We start from the raw sequence: 24,953 nt of genomic DNA, 5'->3' as shown, positions 1-24,953 counted from the left end.
CTCTGAATAGATCAATAACAGGCTCTGAAATTGAGGCAATAATTAATAGCCTACCAACCAAAAAAGTCCAGGACCAGATGGATTCACAGCTGAATTCCACCAGAGGTACAAAGAGGAGCTGGTACCATTCCTTCTGAAACTATTCCAATCAATAGAAAAAGAGGGAATCCTCTCTAATTCATTTTATAAGGCCAGCATCATCCTAATACCAAAGCCTGGCAGAGACACAATAAAAAAAGAGAATTTTAGACCAATATCCCTGATGAACGTCGATGCGAAAATCCTTAATAAAATACTGGCAAACCGAATCCAGCAGCACATCAAAAAGCTTATCCACTGCGATCAGGTTGGCTTCATCTCTGGGATGGAAGGCTGGTTCAACATATGCAAATCAATAAACATAATCCATCACATAAACAGAACCAACAACGAAAACCACGATTGTCTCAATAGATGCAGAAGAGGCCTTCGATAAAATTCAACAACGCTTCATGCTAAAAACTCTCAATAAACTAGGTATTCATGGAACATATGTCAAAATAAGAAAAGCTATTTATGACAAACCCACAGCCAATACCATACTGAATGGGCAAAAACTGGAAGCATTCCCTTTGAAAACTGGCACAAGACAAGGATGCCCTCTCTCACCACTCCTATTCAACATAGTGTTGGAAGTTCTGGCCAGGGCAATCAGGCAAGAGAAAGAAATAAAGGGTATTCAATTAGGAAAAGAGGAAGTCAAGTTGTCCCTGTTTGCAGATGACATGATTGTATATTTAGAAAACCCCATTGTCTCAGCCCAGAATCTCCTTAAGCTGATTAGCAACTTCAGCAAAGTCTCAGGATACAAAATTAATGTGCAAAAAACACAAGCATTCCTATACATGAGTAACAGACAAGCAGAGAGCCAAATCATGAGTGAACTCCCGTTCACAATCGCTACAAAGAGAATAAAATACCTAGGAATCCAACTTACAAGGGATGTGAAGGACCTCTTCAAGGAGAACTACAAACCACTGCTCAACGAAATAAAAGAGAACACAAACAAATGGAAGAACATTCCATGCTCATGGGTAGGAAGAATCAATATCGTGAAAATGGCCATACTACCCAGGTAATTTATGGATTCAATGCCACCCCCATCAAGCTACCAATGACTTTCTTCACAGAATTGGAAAAAACTACTTTAAAGTTCATATGGAACCAAAAAAGAGCCCACGTTGCCAAGACAATCCTAAGCCAAAAGAACAAAGCTGGAGGCATCACGCTACCTGACTTCAAACTATACCACAAGGCTACAGTAACCAAAACAGCATGGTACTGGTACCAAAACAGATATATAGACCAATGGGACAGAGCAGAGGCCTCAGAAATAACGCCACACATCTACAACCATCTGATCTTTGACAAACCTGACAAAAACAAGAAATGGGGAAAGGATTCCCTATTTAATAAATGGTGCTGGGAAAACTGGCTAGCCATATGTAGAAAGCTGAAACTCGATCCCTTCCTTACACCTTATACAAAAATTAATTCAAGATGGATTAAAGACATAAATGTTAGACCTAAAACCATAAAAACCTCAGAAGAAAACCTAGGCAATACCATTCAGGGCATAGGCATGGGCAAGGGCTTCATGACTAAAACACCAAAAGTGATGGCAACAAAAGCCAAAATTACAAATGGGATCTAATTAAACTCAAGAGCTTCTGCACGGCAAAAGAAACTACCATCAGAGTGACCAGACAACCTACAGAATGGGAGAAAATTTTTGCAATCTACCCATTTGACAAAGGGCAAATATCCAGAATCTACAATGAACTCAGACAAATTTACAAGAAAAAAACAACCCCAAAAGTGGGCAAAGGATATGAACAGACACTTCTCAAAAGAAGACATCTATGCAGCCAACAGACAAATGAAAAAATGCTCATCATCACTGATCATCAGAGAAATGCAAATCAAAACCACAATGAGATACCATCTCATGCCAGTTAGAATGGCAATCATTAAGAAGTCAGGAAACAACAGATGCTGGAGAGGATGTGGGGAAATAGGAATGCTTTTACACTGTTGGTGGCAGTGTAAATTAGTTCAACCATTGTGGGAGACAGTGTGGCGATCCCTCAAGGATCTAGAATTAGAATTACCATTTGACCCAGCAATCCCATTGCTGGGTATATACCCAAAGGATTGTAAATCATTCTACTATAAAGACACATGCACACATATGTTGATTGCAGTACTATTCACAATAGCAAAGACTTGGAACCAACCCAAATGTCCATCAATGATAGACTGGATTAAGAAAATGTGGCACATACACACCATGGAATACTATGCAGTCATAAAAAAGGATGAGTTCATGTCCTTTGCAGGGACATGGATGAAGCTGGAAACCATCATTCTCAGCAAACTATCACAAGGACAGAAAACCAAGCACCACATGTTCTCACTCATAGGTGGGAATTGTTCAACTGAACAATTGGACACAGGGCAGGGAACATCACATACCGGGGCCTGTTGTGGGGTGGGAGGCTGGGGGAGGGATAGCATTAGGAAATATATCTAATGTAAATGACGAGTTGATGGGTGCAGCAAACCAACATGGCTTATGTATACCTGTGTATCAAACCTGCATGTTGTGCACGTGGACCTTAGACCTTAAAATATAATAATAAAAAAAGAAATATTGGTTGTGAAAGTCTTGGTTCCACCTGCATCGGTGCCTTTTAAAACAAATTTGGAATTAAAGTCACTAGGGGAGGGGGAAGGGGGCACATACAAGTGGACTTACTTGTGTATGCAGAATATATCTCTGGAAAGATATCAAAAATATTAAAAGACCAATAACATTGGTTCCCTCCCAGGAGGAGAACTTTTAAGTGGCTAAGGGATGGAGGATAGGACTGGAAATTTTACAGCATACCCATTTATATCTTTTGGAATTGAATTATTTGAATGTATTGCCTACTTAAAGTATAAATAATAAAACATTTTAATGAAAATTAAAGGCCTGAGCTGTCTCATAGAATCTAATGGGGAAGTAGATGACCACTGGGAACTAGTGAGAACTAGTCTACAGTGAGGAGTTTATGATAAGAGGTCTGGGTTAGAGATAGAGATTGGGAAGTCATCAGCACTGAGGCTGCAATTGAAGCAATGGGTGAGTGTGTGTAGACAACCTTGGGGTGGATACAGTAGTCCCCCATTATCTGCAATTTCACTTTCTGCAATTTCAGTTACCCACAGTCAACTGGGTCCAAAAATAGCTAAGTACAGAACAATAAGATATCTTGAGAGAGAGAGACCACAGTCACATAACTTTTATTACAGGATACTGTTTTAATTATTCTACTTTATTATTGTTAATCTTACTCTGCCTAATTTATAAATTAAACTTTATCATATGTATGTATGTATAGGAAAAAAACAGCAATGTATATATAAGGTTTGATGCTATTTGGTATGCAGTTTCAGGTGTCCACTGGGGATCCTAGAATGTATCCCCAACAGTTAAGGGAGGACTACTGTATATAGGAAAAGAAGCTACCAAAGAAGATTAGAAAGATTGAATCAAGCACAGGACAATCACTGGGGGAGTAGTGTTTATCAGACAAGAGAGGAGTCTGAAAAAGGAAGGTCAACAGTAGTAAATGAGGACTCTATTTTATATGCTGCTTATGCTTATTTTGTCCATTATTGGATGATATAACATTAAATTATCAACAAAGTGCTTGTTACCAGTTTTATCCGGAGAAATTACTCATAATGCTAAATTTTAAACATTCTGAATCCCCAACAATCCACATTAAAAGCCATTAACATTATGTACAGTTTTTTAAAACATTAAGCATTATTCTTTCAAATAATGCTTATTATTATTGCTACTCCTTTCCCAGACCCAATAAAAAATAATAAGTATATAGAGGTATATATACAAATAATAGTAAAAGAGGCTAGGCATGGTAGCTCACACCTGTAATTCCAGCACTTTGGGAGGGTCAGGCAGGAGGATCACTTGAGCTCAGAAGTTCACAAGAAGCCTGGGCAACATAGTGAGACCTCCTGTCTACTAAAATTAAAAAAAAAAAAATTAGGTGGGCATGATGGTGCTCCTGTAATCCCAGCTACTGCAGGGGCTAAGGTGGGAGGATCCCTTGAGCCTGGAAGCTTGAGGCTACAGTGAGCTGTGATCATGCCACTGCACTCCTGCCTGGGCAACAGAGTGAAACTTTGTCTCAAAGGGAAAAAAAAAAAAAAAGGAAAAGAAAAATAGCCCTATGAAAAAGCTTTGGAAAATAAAAACATATATAACCAAAATACACAGAAGTTTGAAAAACAAAGTTGAGAAATTTTTTAGAAATAGAACAACAAAAAACAAAAATGGAAAAGAGAAAAGACAGAAGAATTTAGGAGGCAAGCTGGAAGTACAATATTAACGTAATGAGTCCCCCCCAAAAAAGAACTGAAAATAGGCAGAAATTATCAAAGAAGAAATATAAGAAATTTTCCCAGACCTGCAAGATGAGTCTAAATTGAAAGGGTCTACTTAATACCCAACAACGTAAAAAAGATAAAACAATCCAAACCAAGACATACCATTGTGAAATTTCAGAACATCAGAAATAAGGAGAAGCTCTTAAGAGATTGTAGGTTGTAGGTGTGGTGGTAGGATTAGGCATTTGTAATCACTTAGAAGGGAACACAAATCAAAATGGCACTGACGTTTTCAGTGCTCAATGGGTATTAGGGCAGAAGGCCTTCAAAAATCTGAGGGAAGGCTGGGTGCAGTTGCTCACACCTGTAATCCCGGCACTTTGGGAGGCCAAGATGGGAGGATTGCTTGAGGCCAGGAGTTTGAGACCAGCCTGGCCAACATAGCAGGACCCCATCTCAAATAACTAATGAATTTTAAAAATCTGAGGGAGAAATTATTTGCATCTTAGAAATGTATAACCAAACAATTAATCATGTGTGAATGTAAGGACTCAAAAATTGTATCTGCCATGCAACTCTCTTTAGAGAACTGCAGGATGATAATACTCTAGAAAAATGGGGAAAAAGGAAAGCGCAAAATAGAAATAGTAAATCCACCACAGAAAAACGCCAAGAGGAAGTTATAAGACAAAGGTGAGCCCAGAGCCTTCTCCAGATTGGAGCGGGAGGAAGGGGGAGCTTCAGAGAGAGAGATCTCCAGGGGGAAAAATGGAACCAATATATTTTCTGATATATTTGAGCACTGGGAGTAAAAAAAACTGCTGGTGGTCATACAACAGCTCTAGTTGAACAACTGAAATAATGAGTTCATAGAAAACTATGCAGGTAGAAAATATGAGACAATTGTTTATTCCAGAAAACTAAAGTAGTGCAAGCAAGGAAATAATCATGAAATATTTTCTGCCTCTGCATTTTTTCTTAGGAAATAGTGTTAACACTGACCAAAAATGGTGATATAGGATAACAGGAGATAGGAAGTGGGAGGTTAAGAATACTAAATCATGGATGGCTGAATAGGAATAGCTCCGGTCTACAGCTGCCAGCGTGAGCGACGCAGAAGACTTGATTTCTGCATTTCCATCTGAGGTACCGGGTTCAACTCACTAGGGAGTGCCAGACAGTGGGCGCAGGTCAGTGGGTGCACGCACCGTGTGCGAGCCGAAGAAGGGCAAGGCATTGCCTCACTCGGGAAGTGCAAGGGGTCAGGGAGTTCCCTTTCCTAGTCAAAGAAAGGGGTGACAGACGGCACCTGGAAAATCGGGTCACTCCCACCCGAATACTGCGCTTTTCCGACGGGCTTAAAAAACGGCGCACCAGGAGATTGTATCCCACCCGCACCAGGCTCAGAGGGTCCTACGCCCACGGAGTCTCGCTGATTGCTAGCACAGCAGTCTGAGATCAAACTGCAAGGCGGCAGCAAGGCTGGGGGAGGGGTGCCCGCCATTGCCCAGGCTTGCTTAGGTAAACAAAGCAGCCTGGAAGCTCGAAATGGGTGGAGCCCACCACAGCTCAAGGAGGCCTGCCTGCCTCTCTAGGCTCCACCTCTGGGGGCGGGGCACAGACAAACAAAAAGACAGCAGTAACCTCTGCAGACTTAAATGTCCCTGTCTGACAGCTTTGAGGAGAGCAGTGGTTCTCCCAGCACGCAGCTGGAGATCTGAGAACAGGCAGACTGCCTCGTCAAGTGGGTCCCTGACCCCTGACCCCTGAGCAGCCTAACTGGGAGGCACCCCCCAGCAGGGGCAGACTGACACTTCACACGGCCGGCCAGGTACTCCAACAGACCTGCAGCTGAGGGTCCTGTCTGTTAGAAGGAAAACTAACAAACAGAAAGGACATCCACACCAAAAACCCATCTGTACATCACCATCATCAAAGACCAAAAGTAGATAAAACCACAAAGATGGGGAAAAAACAGAGCAGAAAAACTGGAAACTCTAAAAAGCAGAGCACCTCTCCACCTCCAAAGGAACGCAGTTCCTCACCAGCAACGGATCAAAGCTGGACGGAGAATGACTTTGACGAGCTGAGAGAAGAAGGCTTCAGACGATCAAATTACTCCGAGCTACAGGAGGATATTCAAACCAAAGGCAAAGAAGTTGAAAACTTTGAAAAAAATTTAGAAGAATGTATAACTAGAAAAACCAATACAGAGAAGTGCTTAAAGGAGCTGATGGAGCTGAAAACCAAGGCTCGAGAACTACGTGAAGAATGCAGAAGCCTTAGGAGCCGATGCAATCAAATGGAAGAAAGGGTATCAGCGATGGAAGATGAAATGAATGAAATGAAGCGAGAAGGGAAGTTTAGAGACAAAAGAATAAAAAGAAACGAGCAAAGCCTCCAAGAAATATGGGACTATGTGAAAAGACCAAATCTGCGTCTCATTGGTGTACCTGAAAGTGACAGGGAGAATGGAACCAAGTTGGAAAACACTCTGCAGGATATTATCCAGGAGAACTTCCCCAATCTAGCAAGGCAGGCCAACATTCAGATTCAGGAAATACAGAGAATGCCACAAAGATACTCCTCGAGAAGAGCAACTCCAAGACACATAATTGTCAGATTCACCAAAGTTGAAATGAAGGAAAAAATGTTAAGGGCAGCCAGAGAGAAAGGTCGGGTTACCCTCAAAGGGAAGCCCATCAGACTAACAGCAGATCTCTCGGCAGAAACTCTACAAGCCAGAAGAGAGTGGGGGCCAATATTCAACATTCTTAAAGAAAAGAATTTTCAACCCAGAATTTCATATCCAGCCAAACTAAGCTTCATAAGTGAAGGAGAAATAAAATACTTTACAGACAAGCAAATGCTGAGAGATTTTGTCACCACCAGGCCTGCCCTAAAAGAGCTCCTGAAGGAAGCGCTAAACATGGAAAGGCACAACCGGTACCAGCCGCTGCAAAATCATGCCAAAATGTAAAGACCATTGAGATTAGGAAGAGACTGCATCAACTAACGAGCAAAATAACCAGCTAACATCATAATGACAGGATCAAATTCACACATAACAATATTAACTTTAAATGTAAATGGACTAAATGCTCCAATTAAAAGACACAGACTGGCAAATTGGATAAAGAGTCAAGACCCATCAGTGTGCTGTATTCAGGAAACCCATCTCACATGCAGAGACACACATAGGCTCAAAATAAAAGGATGGAGGAAGATCTACCAAGCAAATGGAAAACAAAAAAAGGCAGGGGTTGCAATCCTAGTCTCTGATAAAACAGACTTTAAACCAACAAAGATCAAAAGAGACAAAGAAGGCCATTACATAATGGTAAAGGGATCAATTCAACAAGAAGAGCTAACTATCCTAAATATATATGCACCCAATACAGGAGCACCCAGATTCATAAAGCAAGTCCTGAGTGACCTACAAAGAGACTTAGACTCCCACACATTAATAATAGGAGACTTTAACACTCCACTGTCAACATTAGAAAGATCCACGAGACAGAAAGTCAACAAGGATACCCAGGAATTGAACTCAGCTCTGCACCAAGCGGACCTAATAGACATCTACAGAACTCTCCACCCCAAATCAACAGAACATACATTTTTTTCAGCACCACACCAAACCTATTCCAAAATTGACCACATAGTTGGAAGTAAAGCTCTCCTCAGTAAATGTAAAAGAACAGAAATTATAACAAACTATCTCTCAGATCACAGTGCAATCAAGCTAGAACTCAGGATTAAGAATCTCACTCAAAACCACTCAACTACATGGAAACTGAACACCCTGCTCCTGAATGACTACTGGGTACATAAAGAAATGAAGGCAGAAACAAAGATGTTCTTTGAAACCAACAAGAACCAAGACACAACATACCAGAATCTCTGGGATGCATTCAAAGCAGTGTGTAGAGGGAAATTTATAGCACTAAATGCCCACAAGAGAAAGCAGGAAAGATCCAAAATTGACACCCTAACATCACAATTAAAAGAACTAGAAAAGCAAGAGCAAACACATTCAAAAGCTAGCAGAAGGCAAGAAATAACTAAAATCAGAGCAGAACAGAAGGAAATAGAGACACAAAAAACCCTTCAAAAAATTAATGAATCCAGGAGCTGGTATTTTGAAAGGATCAACAAAATTGATAGACCGCTAGCAAGATTAATAAAGAAAAAAAGAGAGAAGAATCAAATAAATGCAATAAAAAATGATAAAGGGGATATCACCACCGATCCCACAGAAATACAAACTACCATCAGAGAATACTACAAACACCTCTACGCAAATAAACTAGGAAATCTAGAAGAAATGGATAAATTCCTCGACACATACACCCTCCCAAGACTAAACCAGGAAGAAGTTGAATCTCTGAATAGACCAATAACAGGAGCTGAAATTGTGGCAATAATCAATAGCTTACCAACCAAAAAGAGTCCAGGACCAGATGGATTCACAGCCAAATTCTACCAGAGGTACAAGGAGGAACTGGTACCATTCCTTCTGAAACTATTCCAATCAATAGAAAAAGAGGGAATCCTCCCTAACTCATTTTATGAGGCCAGCATCATCCTGATACCAAAGCTGGGCAGAGACACAACCAAAAAAGAGAATTTTAGACCAATATCCCTGATGAACATTGATGCAAAAATCCTCAATAAAATACTGGCAAACCGAATCCAGCAGCACATCAAAAAGCTTATCCACCATGATCAAGTGGGCTTCATCCCTGGGATGCAAGGCTGGTTCAATATATGCAAATCAATAAATGTAATCCAGCATATAAAGAGAACCAAAGACAAAAACCACATGATTATCTCAATAGATGCAGAAAAGGCCTTTGACAAAATTCAACAACCCTTCATGCTAAAAACTATCAATAAATTAGGTATTGATGGGACGTATCTCAAAATAATAAGAGCTATCTATGACAAACCCACAGCTAATATCATACTGAATGGGCAAAAACTGGAAGCATTCCCTTTGAAAACTGGCACAAGACAGGGATGCCCTCTCTTACCACTCCTATTCAACATAGTGTTGGAAGTTCTGGCCAGGGCAATCAGGCAGGAGAAGAAAATAAAGGGTATTCACTTAGGAAAAGAGAAAGTCAAATTGTCCCTGTTTGCAGATGACATGATTGTATATCTGGAAAACCCCATCGTCTCAGCCCAAAATCTCCTTAAGCTGATAAGCAACTTCAGCAAAGTCTCAGGATACAAAATCAATGTACAAAAATCACAAGCATTCTTATACACCAACAACAGACAAACAGAGAGCCAAATCATGAGTGAACTCCCATTCACAATTGCTTCAAAGAGAATAAAATACCTAGGAATCCAACTTACAAGGGATGTGAAGGACCTCTTCAAGGAGAACTACAAACCACTGCTCAAGGAAATAAAAGAGGATACGAACAAATGGAAGAACATTTCATGCTCATGGGTAGGAAGAATCAATATCGTGAAAATGGCCATACTGCCCAAGGTAATTTACAGATTCAATGCCATCCCCATCAAGCTACCAATGACTTTCATCACAGAATTGGAAAAAACTACTTCAAAGTTCATATGGAACCAAAAAAGAGCCCGCATCACCAAGTCAATCCTAAGCCAAAAGAACAAAGCTGGAGGCATCACACTACCTGACTTCAAACTATACTACAAGGCTACAGTAACCAAAACAGCATGGTACGGGTACCAAAACAGAGATATAAATCAATGGAACAGAACAGAGACCTCAGAAATAACGCCGCATATCTACAACTATCTGATCTTTGACAAACCTGAGAAAAACAAGCAATGGGGAAAGGATTCCCTATTTAATAAATGGTTCTGGGAAAACTGGCTAGCCATATGTAGAAAGCTGAAACTGGATCCCTTCCTTACACCTTATACAAAAATCAATTCAAGATGGATTAAAGACTTAAACGTTAGACCTAAAACCATAAAAACTCTAGAAGAAAACCTGGGCATTACCATTCAGGACATAGGCATGGGCAAGGACTTCATGACCAAAAGCAATGACAACAAAAGCCAAAATTGACAAATGGGATCTAATTAAACTCAAGAGCTTCTGCACAGCAAAAGAAACTACCATCAGAGTGAACAGGCAACCTACAAAATGGGAGAAGATTTTTGCAACCTACTCATCTGACAAAGGGCTAATATCCAGAATCTACAATGAACTCAAACAAATTTACATGAAAAAAACAAACAACCCGATCAAAAAGTGGGCGAAGGACATGAACAGACACTTCTCAAAAGAAGACATTTATGCAGCCAAAAAGCACATGAAGAAATGCTCACCAGCACTGGCCATCAGAGAAATGCAAATCAAAACCACAATGAGATACCATCTCACACCAGTTAGAATGGCAATCATTAAAAAGTCAGGAAACAACAGGTGCTGGAGAGGATGTGGAGAAATAGGAACACTTTTACACTGTTGGTGGGACTGTAAACTAGTTCAACCCTTGTGGAAGTCAGTGTGGCGATTCCTCAGGGATCTAGAACTAGAAATTCCATTTGACCCAGCCATCCCATTACTGGATATATACCCAAAGGAATATAAATCATGCTGCTATAAAGACACATGCACACATATGTTTATTGCGGCACTATTCACAATAGCAAAGACTTGGAATCAACTCAAATGTCCAACAACGATAGACTGGATTAAGAAAATGTGGCACATGTACAACATGAAATACTATGCAGCCATAAAAAATGATGAGTTCATGTCCTTTGTAGGGACATGGATGAAATTGGAAATCATCATTCTCAGTAAACTATCGCAAGAACAAAAAACCAAACACCGCATGTTCTCACTCATAGGTGGGAATTGAACAATGAGAACACATGGACACAGGAAGGGGATCATCACACTCTGGGGACTGTTGTGGGGTAGGGGGAGGGGGGAGGGATAGCATTGGGAGATATAACTAATGCTAGATGACGAGTTAGTGGGTGCAGTGCACCAGCATGGCACATGTATACATATGTAACTAACCTGCACATTGCGCACATGTACCCTAAAACCTAAAGTATAATAATAATAAATAAATAAAATAAAATAAAATAAAAAAAGAATACTAAATCATCACCTATGATAATAGAAAGTCAATAAAGCCTAAAATTGGCAAGTCAAGAAGTAGTAGAAGTGTTTTATTGGTAAATACTAGAAAAAAATGTCTAAAAGAGTTTAGTCGTTGCCTTTGGGAAGTGTGGGACTGGGAGGAGAGAGAATGGAGAAATGTTTTTCCTGCTGTTACTATTTAATATTTATATTGTCTATTTATTAGTTTGGTAAAAATTTAAATTTTTAATGTCGAAATACTGATAGTATGCAATGGATGCGTTCCAACTTTTTAGTTCAGTGTAATAAGCATTTTTGTCCTAGAATTATTATCCTGCAAAAGCTATCAGGAATTGGAAACAATGAAAGGCACATGCTTATTTACTGCTCACTTAGGTTTAAAAATAGGAATTTTCAAATTCATATTATTTCATGGATACTATTCTTAGCACAAAGTTTTTCCTAAAAAGAAATCCTGCAGTTAGTATCTAGACTAAAGGACCTAGAGAATTAAGGTGAACTGGAGTCAGACTTCTATGACCTTTACTGCAGTATGAAAACCATCTAAAGAGAACTAGATCCAAAGTTACCTGAATCCAGCAGGGTGCTATTTATATGTCTATGGTAGATCCCACCTTTGTTTTTTAGTCACAATATATTAGAGTATTAAAAATCTATGATAGTTCAAGTTTCTGTCACTGAGAGTTGACTTGAATTTAGGATTCAGTAACTAGTAACTAGATTCGATAACTACTAAAGAGAAAAAGGACCCTGCCTCTATCCCTTAGTCTTCAGCCAACACCACATTTTCTCTGTGTGTGGTCAAGTTGCTACTAAATCTGTAGGAATGCAACATTCATATGGCAGATTCCCGTACTTATTTTTACTGGTGTTTTTAAGAAGTATGAGATGACTATGACCACAAAGAAGCACTCCCCTTAAGAATATTTTTTCCTGATGTATTTGAAAATAAAGACCAATCTTGAAAATCGTGTTGCTACAAATTAGATGTTTCCAAATATGTTGGGTTGCAGCAATTCAGGACCATATATATGACCTTATATTATATATGGTTGTATTAACACAGTGATGTCTTTGGCTCTTTAATGTTTTGAGTAAAGTGCATCTCTACCAAAAGACTAGTAAATTCATTTTCCCATGTTTTATCCCATGATTTTTAAAGGTTTTAATCCATTGAGTATGAATTTCTTCTTTTTAGAGTGAGATTAATATCTACTCTAGTGGCATATAAAGCAACCCATGCTTTTAATATTTTCCTGAGTGTTGAAGAAAAGTTTTACAAGAAGTGTTCTGGTTTACCACAGAAGTCTTCTCAGCTTGTAGAAGTAGATTAACCCTGCTTCAGTTTTCAAAAATGGTGAAAATGTCTATTACAAATGGTACACCTTAACATTTGATATCTAAACCTAAAATGCTAAGGACTGTTGTTAACCATCCATTCTCTCAGTGTAAAAATGTGTTCCTGGAGCATTTGTATCACTATCAACTGGTGGCTTATTACAAATGCAAATTTCTGGGCCCCAAAGGAGTATAGTTTTTTTCAACTGACCCAGATTATTCTTTTACTACAGCAACAGAATTGTAATTTAATATTATGTTGGTGGCTTTTATTTTGTCAAAAGTCAGTATAAAGACACAGACATATAAGTCCGAGTGTGGTGGTACACACCTGCAATCCCAGACCTTTAGGAGGCAAAAGGCAGGAGGTTGGCTTGAGGCCAGGAATTCAAGACTAGCTTGGACAACATTGCGATACTGGTCTCTACAAAAAAGTTAAAAATTAGCCAGGCACAATTAGCTAGGCATGGTGGTGCACTCCTGTAGTCCTAGCTACTTGGGAGGCTGAGGCAGGAGGATCACTTCAGCCCAGGAGTTTGTTACAGTGAGCCACAATTAGCATCACTGAACTCCAGCCCAGGTGACACCAAGACCTTGTCTCTATTAAAAATAAAAAAAATAGACAGATAAAATCTTACCTGTTTTTTTTAAATTCCATTGAGGACATTGTCTGTTTTATTATCGAATGTTCTTCAATGTCAATGGAACAAAATCTCTTTCTGATTTCAGAGCTAGAAAAAAAGTTTGTCTCTCCTGTGAACTTCTGTGTTTCCTTTATTAGAGTAGTGCTTGTCAAATTTGATTAATTCTCAGAATTTCCTGGGGAACTTTTAAATTAAAACAACACAGCTTCTCAGCTGTAAGACCATTCACTGGACTCTCCTGGTGAGGGACAGCCCTTGTGATACTGATAATTAGCCAGTTTCCAAAACTCTACATGGGATAATATCTAGATAATTTGCCATGATCACTTTTTGCTTTGGCTTCCCGGAAGCTAGTCTTACAGCAATTATGCTTGGAATTCAGTTATTTAATGTAATTATTCTCCATTTCTTTCCCTATTATATTACTTGGCTCATTTAGTATGTTTTTAATACATTTCAAAATGGGAGGAAATAACCTAATAGTACTGTCTTTTAGACCAGCACATTCCTTGCAATAGCATTTAAGCCTAAAATAAATCAGTTACTAGGATTATAGAGTAAAAGAATATTATGGACTTTTAAAAATTTCCTCATTCAGTTTTATGGAGACTATGGGAAACTTATCATTTGAAAAGGACTCTGAAATTTGCTATTAAAATGACATATACATAATTAAATTCCTGATCCCCCTTAAGCCTCTTTCATATGGACACCCCCAAGACTAAATGCATTGTTCTTTCTTTTTATTCACCACCTCAACGAGTTAATCCATTTTGGTGTTGTTAACATTACCACCATGCTGAATAATTTCCAAATGTGTGATTAGCTTGAATCACTCACCAAAGCCCCAGGCCTGAATCTTTTGCTGTCTGTAGGGATCCTTTATTTGGCTATCTCCCAAAGACCAGACATGCATGTGAAGAAACCCAGTGCATCTAAAACCAAACTTTTCAGCTTACTGAACAATTTCCTGATTACCTCCCTTTCCTTACACACCATGTGGGTAAATGGCATTACCATTCTCCTATGTCCCAAGCTGAATTAGTCCTTTGTCACCCTTGTTTCTTTTTAGCCCCACTCCACTTAACTGGGAAATATTTATGCTACAATTTGAAGATATAGTTTGAAGGCAGATTGAGAACCAAAGAAAATGCTGATTGGTATAAGTGATACTCAGAAGGAGGGATAAATGGCCTAAGAAATAAAAGTGGTTTGCTTCACAGGGAGAAAACCTATCATTTGTCTTAGACTCAAGGATTTATTCCTTTCTCTTCTTTCCCTAGCTTAGTGCTCATTTCCTAATTAAAATCAACTACGATTAGTTGATTTCCCTGTATGCAGCCTATTCCTGTTTCCATTTATCATGGTGGTGGTATTAACAGTTTAGTAATATTTGTCTAATCAATCTTCATCTGTAGAAAAGGAATGGTAATAGGATCTGACTCAATGAGTTGTCACTATTAAATGAGTAGTTTGTAGTGTTAAGCATAGTGCTTGGCATCCAATAAATATTAATTTTATTTTGATGTTGTTAACAGTACATTCACATAGTCCCTTATGATTATTTCACTTTGACTTATACCAATTAATTGCCACAAAGTACCATATTTAGTTTTTAGTATAATCTTACCATAATTTTATAAGCTAAAATTCACATTCTTCATCCTGGGAGTTAAAACTCAGTTGTAAAACCTTAAGTTATTTTTCTGAGCCTCTATCTCCTCATTTGAAACAGGGATAACATTATGTTCTAGGTTTATATAAAGTTAAAATTAGTAACGTATATCAAAAATGCTTTGGGAACTGCAAAGAATTGTATACGTTGTAGTTGTTTTAATTTGTGCCAAAGTTTGTCTTGGAACACATGGGCTGATGCAAGCAAGGAAGGAGCTCCAAAGAATCCGTGGCCGTCACCCCAAGACCTGGGTTCTACTAGGCACTGAGCCACATGCCAGTTTTTGATGGCTACAAGATATCTATTCAGTTTCATCAGTCACAAATTCCCTGAGGCATAAGTCCTTCTAATTTGGGGAAGGCATTTTGCACAAAATGATGCTGTCAATGTTTAATTCTCCTCAGGTGAAAATGTTCTACTTGGTGGTCCGTGGCAGATGTCAGTGCATAATAACCTTATGAAGCATCCCCAGAAGCTGCTGCTGTCTCCAGAATGTGCCAGCCTCCCAGGAACCATTTACCTGTCACCATTTTCCTGTCTGTTCCTAAGAACTAGAACCCTCTTGGAAGTACAGCAAATTCAAACTGAAGTCCTTCCTCTATCTGTGATTGCTGAAATTATTTTAGAAATCACCCTACTACATATCCCCACAGTCCTTGGCCATTGCCTCAAATACAAGTCACTCCATCCATTCTTCTCATTCACTAACATTCACATTACTGTTGGATTTTTCTTCCCTGATCCAACCACCTCCCACTGTTCCTATACCTCCAGATCCTTTATACCATGTTCTCTAGGACACCAGTGGTGGTTCTACTTGTCTAGTACTTGTTCCTCCACACCTTCTGGTACTAAACTCACCCTACCCACAAGGAAAAGCATGTGGCCAAGATGGGCCACAATAATTGACCAAGAAATGATCATGCAACCTAAACCAGCCTACTTTAGGCCTTTCCTTGGAATTGTTCTGATAGAAACAGCAAGTGACCATGTTCTCTGCCATGTAAATAAAGTCCGTTTACAATAGGAAAAAGTGAAGCCAAGCTGAAACAGAAGACAGAAGAAAAATAAAGAGAGAAAGAAAGGTAGAGAGAGAATCTAATGGAGTCAAGTGCCTGGTTCTATTTCCTAAGATCCACAATGCACCCTGGCTCCTGAAGCTTTTCTTTTGACTCTCTTAACTTTTGGTTCACTATATTCCCATTTCAGTCACTTGCAACTAAAAGAGTTATAACTAATATAATTCATTCCATTATAAATAAACTTCCTACAACTTCTGCCACTGCACCAAACATTCCCTCTCACCAGTTGCTTTAACTATATACCAGGCTCTCCCCTCAAAACACCAATCCCCTTCAGCCCTCTTAAATGAACATCTTTCCTCTGTCAAATTTTGTATGTCTTGAGGTGGGGCTAATAGCCTTCTCCCTCTCCAAACCATTCAGTGCCCCCTATGCCTGAAAAAACCCTGTTCCTGCTGACATATTTCCTTGGGACCTTATTACTGCTACTCCCCACTCATTCATTCTGTTAAAATAAGTAATTGGCTGGGTGCGCTGGCTCACACTTGTGATCCCAGCACTTTGGGAGACCGAGGTGGGTGGATCACCTGAGGTCAGGAGTTCGAGACAAGCCTGACCAACATGGCAAAACCCTGTCTCTACTAAAAATATAAAAATTAGCTGGGCATGGTGGTGGGCACCTGTAATCCCAACCACTCGGGTGACTGAGGCAGGAGAATCGCTTGAACCTGGGAGGCGGAGGTTGCAGTAAGCTGAGATCATACCATTGCACTCCAGCCTGGGCAACAGAGCGAGACTCTGTCTCAAAAATAAATAAATAAAATTTAAAAAATAAGTAACTGGGCAGCCATAAGGCCAATGAACACCTTAGGCTCCTACACAAACAAACTAAAACCCAATTCAGTAGAAACAGTAAAAGGACACTTAAGCTTAACCAATCACAAACCACCAACTTACCTCTAAGGACTTCCATCAGATTGTACCCAAATAAGGGAAATGTTTAGCTGGACCCAATCAAGTAATTCTTTTTTTTTTTTTTTTTTTTAGACAGAGTCTCACTCTGTCACCCAGGCTGGAGTGGTGTGACACAATCTCGGCTCACTGCAACCTCTGCCTCCTGGGTTCAGGCGATTCTCCTGCCTCAGCCTCCTGAGTAGCTGGGATTACAGGTGGGCTCCACCACACCCAGCTAATTTTTGTATTTTTAATAGAGATGGGGTTTCACCATGTTGGCCAGGCTGGTCTTGAACTCCTGACCTCAGGTGATCCGCCCACCTCAGCCTCCCAGAGTGCTGAGATTACAGGCGTGAGCCACCGTGCCTGGCCAAGTAATTTCTTTACTTGTTCAGCCTATAAAAGCCTGCCACTTACACGGCTGAAACACAATTCTGTGAACCTCTTCTGGTTTTGAGTGCTGCCAGCTTCATGAATCCTTTAATGTTCAAGTAAACTCTGTTAAATGTATTTTGCCTGTAGTTTTTATTTTTAACAATTCAGAACAGAAACTTGGCTCACAGTTCTCCTTGCAGTGCCCTTCCTGAGTTCACCATCCACATGGAAGAACATCCACTGTCATTTTGTGACTGCCCTGTCTCTACTAGCCTTTCCTCCTCCCTCCATCCTTTTGGTGTAAAAAGAAGTGTCCCTTCCTATGTAAAGTTCTAGTGGATTCCAAAGTTTAGAAACCTCTGTCCGTCATTTTGCCCACCTCTTCCCCCTGTCTTCAGCCTGTTCATCTCTCCCCTCCTTACCATCTATTAATAAACATGCTCAACTGTGACATCACTCAAAAAGCAAAAACAAAACCTACCTTGACTCCCTTATTCCTCTTTATTTACACACCCTGCTCTCTTCTCCCCTTCAAAGTTAAACTTCTTGAAAATATTCTCTCTACTTCCTGTTTTCATTTTTCACTTTGCATTCACCACTTACTGAAACTGGGCTCTCTTTCATCAGAGAAGTATTACTCAGGCCCTGATGTGCTTGGTTAAATAGGGTGAGAAAGTCCACCTTGTGCTTGGGCTCCTTAAGCTTCTATAGGTCACAGGATTACATTCTACCCCTATAGAGACACCTAAGTAGTGGTCAGATGGGTCACAGAATCATCATAGCCATTACCAACCAGCTGTCTCCGAATTGCCAGATCTACCTCTAAATGTGACATGCCATCTCCTGCCAGTCTTACATACTAGTAGCAACACTGTATTATAAATTTGTTTTCTCGTTTCCATAGCAGCAAAGTGTATACTCAAGGAAATCATATAATTTCCAAATATTAATGAAGTGGTTTTGCTTCCTCATGAAAATACAATTTCTTTCTCACCAGATGAGTACAATATCATATTTTTAAACTCACTGTAAATGATATAACAATAGCATGTAAACAGAAAAATGATCTGTTGGGGTCTTTTTCATGGGCTTTGTGTTTCTACATAGGCAGCAACCAGTCTCTTGAATAGATCAGGAATGAGATAAGATTGAGAATCACTGCTCTCTGAAGAGTCAGAGTCTTCCTGGAAAGTACAGACCCTGCAGGACTGTTTACATGAGACAAGAATGGGTTTGTTTGCTGCACAGTGATGCACACTTGTAGTTCCAGCTACTTGGGAGGTTCTCTTGAGCCCAAGAGTTTAAGGCCAGCCTAGACAACATATCGAGGCCCTGTCTCAAAAAACATTAAAAAGAATGGGTTTGGCAGGCACACAGATACCTGGACCTATGACCTTGGGAAAATTACTTAACATCTCTGAGCCTCAGCTTCTCTGTCTTTAAATAAAGACAACAACACCAATTTTATAAGATTTATGTGAAGACCAAGTGATATATGTAAAAGCAAAATGCCTGGAATTTAATAAGCATGTAACAAACATTCATTTCTTACTTTTCATCAATTTGTCCCCAAGGAGAGGTTGAAATCAAACAGTCCCATTTTAGTTCTAACTTATTTCTATTAGGTAATTTCTTGTACCTACTTTCATATCATCTCAGAACAGGTTTTTCATTCTTATACATGTCTTGTAAGGCCAACTAAACACAACCTCATTGAGGGCAAAGATCGTATTTCTGTTCTTTTATATTTCTCATAATTACAGCAACCTTGTACCACAAATTTTCCTGGATAGACCTAATCCCAAATAAGCTGCCTTCTGTCCTACAGTCATTAAAAGAATCCTGAGAATTTCAGGATCCAGGCTATGTTTGCCAAAGTCTTACTTACTTGGAATGTGGCCTCCAGAGCTGAACACACATAAGCAATCAATCTGCCTGAGAGGTCCCTGGTGGGTGGGGTAGCTCACCCCTGTAATCCCAGCACTTTGGGATGCCGAGGCAAGAGGATAGCTTGAGGCCAGGATTTTGAGACCAGCCTGGTCCCCATCTCTAAAACAAAACAAAACAAAACAAAAAATCTACTGAGGGAGGCCTCCAGAGCCCATGTGTCTTGGTAGGACCACTTTCCCCACCACCATGACCTACCCTTGGAGAATTTAATGGCAGCCACCTTCTACTATAAACTTAAGAGGCCAATCCTAAAAAAGAAGCTAAAATTATTATTAAACCTCCACATTCCCCTAAAAGACCTCAGGATCATTCTGTAATGCTTCAAAACTCTTTCCACCTTAGTCACCTCCAGATTCAAACCTCCATTGTTATCCATCATCACCACAATCTCCTCCCCACAAAGCTCTATTCATCCCTTTATTTTGCTTAAGCCAAAAGCCCCTTCGCAGTCCCCAAACTCTTCCAGTGTATCCCCCAAAGCTCCAGGTGTGCCATCTACAAATCCCCAACACCCTCTGCCTCTTTCTGAATGTTTTCTTCACCTTCTCGCTCAGAAACCTGGAGGCAGCTCTAACTGAAAACTGAAACCTGCTTCCCTAGAGCCTTCTCAAGAGGTGGCCGTTTCTTCCCTCCCACGTACCACATACCACAGAGCCTAGGGGTGGAGTGGGTGTCTTTCATGGTCCTCATTGCTGCTGACAGACAATTCTCCTCCCTTGCTCAAAATCCCCAGCTTTTCTGGAAGTCCATGCCCTGAAACTACACCACCCACTACCCTCCTGTGGCAATCATCTGCCAGCCTCTCAGGCTCTTCCTCATTTGCAGCAGATGTTAGTGCCCAGCTCCCTCACTGGCTCCCTTTCCATTCTTCTCCTTCAGTCATTCTTGGTGATTTAGCAAGGTGCTGAGCACCTTAGCCTCCTACTGCCTTGACTTCTCACTCTCAAAGCTCTCCTCCTCCATTCACCTCAGCTACCCACTCCCACCTTTCTACCCTGTGCACCTCATTGCCAGTGACTGCACAACCTCTGAAATCATTTCCAGCATCCCACTCTCTCACCACTTCCTCCTCAGCCAGCCACCCTCCACAACAATTCTTCAGCCCCATAGGTGTCTCCAATTCAGAGGCCCTAGCACTATTTCTCTGTCCTCTGTCTCTGTCAGAGAACTGGCAAGGAATAGATGGCCGATTCGAAAGAATTTAGCTGGAGAGAGCTTAATGAAGGGCTTATTCACAGAGGAGTAGCAGGTTGAATGAACCAACAAGGGATGGTGAAGTATCCGGGGAGTAAGAGCATGGGAAGCCATTACAACCAACAGCCTGAAGCGGCAGGGGAGAGAATGAGGTCCCTGGAGCCCACTTAGAGCTGAAACAGTAACAGAAAAGCTACCTGACACAGGCAGTGGCCACAGGAGAACAAACATAGTCACTGTTGGAACCATAGTAAGGCAAGGAGGGATGATAGGAGTTTAAAGAAATCCCCAAACCCTCTGATTTTTGGCTAGTGTCTTCCACAGACTTCCAGTCCCATTTCAATGGGAAGTCAAGGGCGAGGGAGCCCCAGTACTGCAGTCTGCAGACATTTGCCTTTCACAGCAGAAAAGGGTGGACTCTCAGGGCAGAGGGTGACAGTATAACAAGCATGATCACCACCTCATGGCCTTCACTTCATCACCCCTGCCCTCACCCTTGCACATCCTCCACATCCTTCATCATACTGGCCTGACAAAGCCCAACTCTGCCTTCTCCATACCTGTATCCAAACAGGGAGACATGCCTGGAGAAAATTATGTGGCTCTGCTTACTAGTCTCACTTTAAATGTATGGCCCCAAATCTCAAGTGGGCCCTGCTGTCTGATTACATCCCTTTAATCTACTCACCCTCCACAGTTTTCCTCCATTCTCTTCTCAAATGCCATCACACTATCTCCACTCCTGATGATTTTGTTTCCTATTTTACTGAGAAAGTAGAAACAATCAGAAGCAGACAACTTCATCTTGCCATTATCAGCCTACCCCTAAATTCTGCCCTCTATCTGGTTGCTGTGGGCACCCTATCTTGTCACTGTGGTCAGCTGTGCACTACATGCCATCAACTCTGAGCTGCTCAAGGACTTTGCTTCTGCAAGCAACTCCTGTAGAATAAATCTTTTTTATAGATCATTCTCATCTGCATGCAAATACATTATAATATAGCTCATCCAAAAAGAAAAGCAAAACCCTTCCCTACACCTCTCTTCACCACGTGCCCATTACTCTGCCTTCCCTTGCAGGGAAATCCCCTCAAATGAGTTGCTTATACTCATGCCTCCATCTTGCCATTTCCCATTCTCTCTTGAACCCACTCCAGTCAGCCATTTGTTTCTACCATTTCCAAAGAAAATACTCTCTTAAAGGTCACTAGTGACTCCATAAGAGTCAGGGTCCTAGCAGAAGCAAATGGCATGTTTAAATTGGGTGATTTGGGGAAATTTGTATAAAGGCACCCTCTTCAAGCGTGTGGGTTTGGGTAAGGAAACGACAAATGATAGTGCAGTACCCCAAGACTATAAACAATAGGGTCCCTGAAGGAGCAAGAAGGATAATTACCAAAGCCCAAGAGAGATTTGTGGAGAGAGGGTCTCCTGACAGAAGCGAGGACCTTCTGCGGAAGATGGCAAGAGTGTAGGGTAGGAGCCCACAGTGCATGACAGGGCACTGTTGAGGTCCAAGGACTCATCATCTCCATCCAATGTGGAAATCCTCAATGGGAAGTCTCTGTGCTGGAGCTCTACACACAAGGCTGGCCAAAACTTTCTCAGCTGCACCTCAGTCTGAGGCTCTTCCTGCCTGATCCTTCTTCCTTCCTTTCACAGGGATCAGATCTACATTACAGTCTGAAGGCTTTCCCTGTTAACTCTCCTCCCCTTTAATTTTCACAAATGTTATTGCCAATAAGTCTCTTATGCTTCTAACTCCATCTTGGCATCTATTTCCTGGACAACCCAAACTAACATAACCACACAACCTCCATCTTACCAAACCCAGTGGTCACTGGGCGCAATGGCTCACACCTGTAATCCCAGCACTTTGGGAGGCCGAGGCGAGTGGATCACGAGGTCAGGAGTTCAAGACCAGCCTGATCAACATGGTGAAACCCCGTCTCTACTAAAATACAAAAATTAGCCAGGCCTGGTGGCACATGCCTGTAATCCCAGCTACTCAGGAGGCTGAGGCAGGAGAATCACTTGAACCCAGGAGGCAGAGGTTGCAGTGAGCTGAGATCATGCCACTGCACTCCAGCCTGGGCAACAGAGCGAGATTCCATCTCAAAAACAAACAAACAAACAACAACAAAAAAAAAAACCCAATGGTCATCTCAAGTCCTATGGCTGGCCAGAGTATGATATGTTTAAGCAGCTGAAAGAAGACCAACGTGGTCTTCTCACAAAGGAGTGAAAAATCACCAGATTTTAAGGTTTGAAAGGACCAATTTTAGTTTAAAAACTGACATTAGTAGAGCAATTCATTTCCAAATGACCTAGAACACTTCTACTGCACCTTGCACTGTCTCTTTGTAAATATCCATCACACTGGTCATTGTTTACTGTCTGTCTTCTATTCCAGATATGAGTTTCAAGAACAAAGACTAAATCTGTCTTGTTAATAATTATATCCTACAACTCAGGACTTGCTTGGTGCATTGCAAGTCTTCTTTAAATATATTTAAAATGAGTAACTTTGTAGAGCCATATATCATTTTTATATTTGTTTCTTGGTTAAACTATCTTAAGGTTTTCTTCTCATTTATGTGATGTATTTTTTCTTTTCATTCCCTCAATAAATATTGATCACTAAATATTTGACAGTATAGCATCAGATAGTAGGAGCTGGAAAAATAAACGACTCCCAGTCCCTGAGGAGTACCAGTCTATCTGGGAAGACAGACTTGCAAATAATAGAAGATAGTATGATTATTGCTAAAATGAAATTATGTACAAAATACAAGTGAGTCCTCATAGACCCAAGTGTAAGAGCTAAAACTATAAAACTCTTAGAAGAAAATACAGGAGTAAATCTTTGGAATCTTGGGTTAGGCACTGATTTCTTATATAGGACAACAATAGCAAGTGATTAAAGAGAAAACAGATAAGGTGGACTTCACTGAATTAAAAACTTTTGTGCTTCAAAGAAAACCATCAAGAAAGTAAAAAGACAGACTGAAAGAAAATATTTTCAAATCATATATCTGCTAAGATCTAGAATCTATTTTTTATTTTTTAAAATAAATTACAGAACAACATGGATATATAGAATAGATATTTTTAAACCCTTACAACTCAATAAACTTTAAAAAATTAATCCAACTTAGAAATGATAAAGGATTTGAATAGACATTTCTACAAAAAAAGATATACAAATGGCTTCTGAGCACCTGATAAGGGTAGTAGTCAACATCATTAGTGCTCAGGGAAATGCAAAGCAAAATCACAATGAGATACTACTTCACACCCACTAGGACAGATAAGATTAAAAGACACAAAATAAAAGTATTGGCAAGGATGGGAAGAAATTGGAACCTCTACACATTGCTAATAGGATGGGAAATGGTGCATTCAGTTTGGAAATTAGTGTGAGAGTTCCTCAAAAGGTCAAACATAAAGTTGCCTTATGATCAGCAATTCTACTGCTAGGTATATACCCAAAGGAATTGAGTTCAAACAAAAACTTGTATACAAATGTTCATCAACTAATGAATAAGATGTGCTATATCCATACAATGAAATATTATTTGGCCATAAAAAGGAATGAAGTACTGATACATGTTACAACATGGATGAACCTTGGAAACATTATCTTCAGTAAAAGAAGTCAGTCAAAAAAGATCATGATTCTATCTACATGTAATGTCCAAGCTGGCCATGGTGGCTCACACCTGTAATCCCAGCACTTTGGGAGGTGGGAGAATTTCTTGAGGCCAGGAGTCCAAGGTTGCAGTGAGCTATGATCACACCACTATACACCAGCCTAGGCAACAGAGCAAGACCCCATCTCAAAAAAAGAAAGAAAAGAAACAAAGAAAGAACAAAAAGAAATGTCCACAATAAGCAAATACAGAGAGGTAGAAAATAGATCAGTTGTTGCCAAGGGCTGCCAAGACTATGAGGGGAAATGGAGAGTTACTGGTAATGTGTATGAGGTTTCTTTTAGAGATTACAAGAATGTTCTAAAGTTATATTATGGTGATTGTTGCACAACTTTGTAAATATACTAAAAACCACAGAATTGAATATCTCAAATAGCTGAACTATATGACATATATTATACTGCAATAAAACTATTTCAAAAATGCAATTGAATCATAAAAGATAAATTGCTTATGTCACAGAATTCAGTGAAGCTTTCGAAGAGGTCATATGTAAATGAGACATGAAGGAACAGCACGAGCCTGCTGTGTCTA

The 24,953-nt window shown here is 40.2% G+C and overlaps 1 protein-coding gene across 1 annotated transcript in view; it reads right to left on the bottom strand.

The window, feature by feature from the left end:
- XKR9 (XK related 9) overlaps positions 1–18,120 on the bottom strand; it is a 125,950-nt gene extending 107,830 nt beyond the window's left edge. The window contains exon 1 of the mRNA XM_063668875.1: positions 18,044–18,120. The gene's annotated coding sequence lies outside the window, so the exon portion shown is untranslated. The remainder of the gene's footprint in view (positions 1–18,043) is intronic.
- Between the last annotated feature and the right edge of the window lie 6,833 nt (positions 18,121–24,953).

This window comes from Pongo pygmaeus, chromosome 7 (assembly GCF_028885625.2).
Source record: "Pongo pygmaeus isolate AG05252 chromosome 7, NHGRI_mPonPyg2-v2.0_pri, whole genome shotgun sequence".
Lineage (NCBI taxonomy): Eukaryota > Metazoa > Chordata > Mammalia > Primates > Hominidae > Pongo > Pongo pygmaeus.
This window is presented reverse-complemented; position numbering and strand designations above follow the sequence as displayed.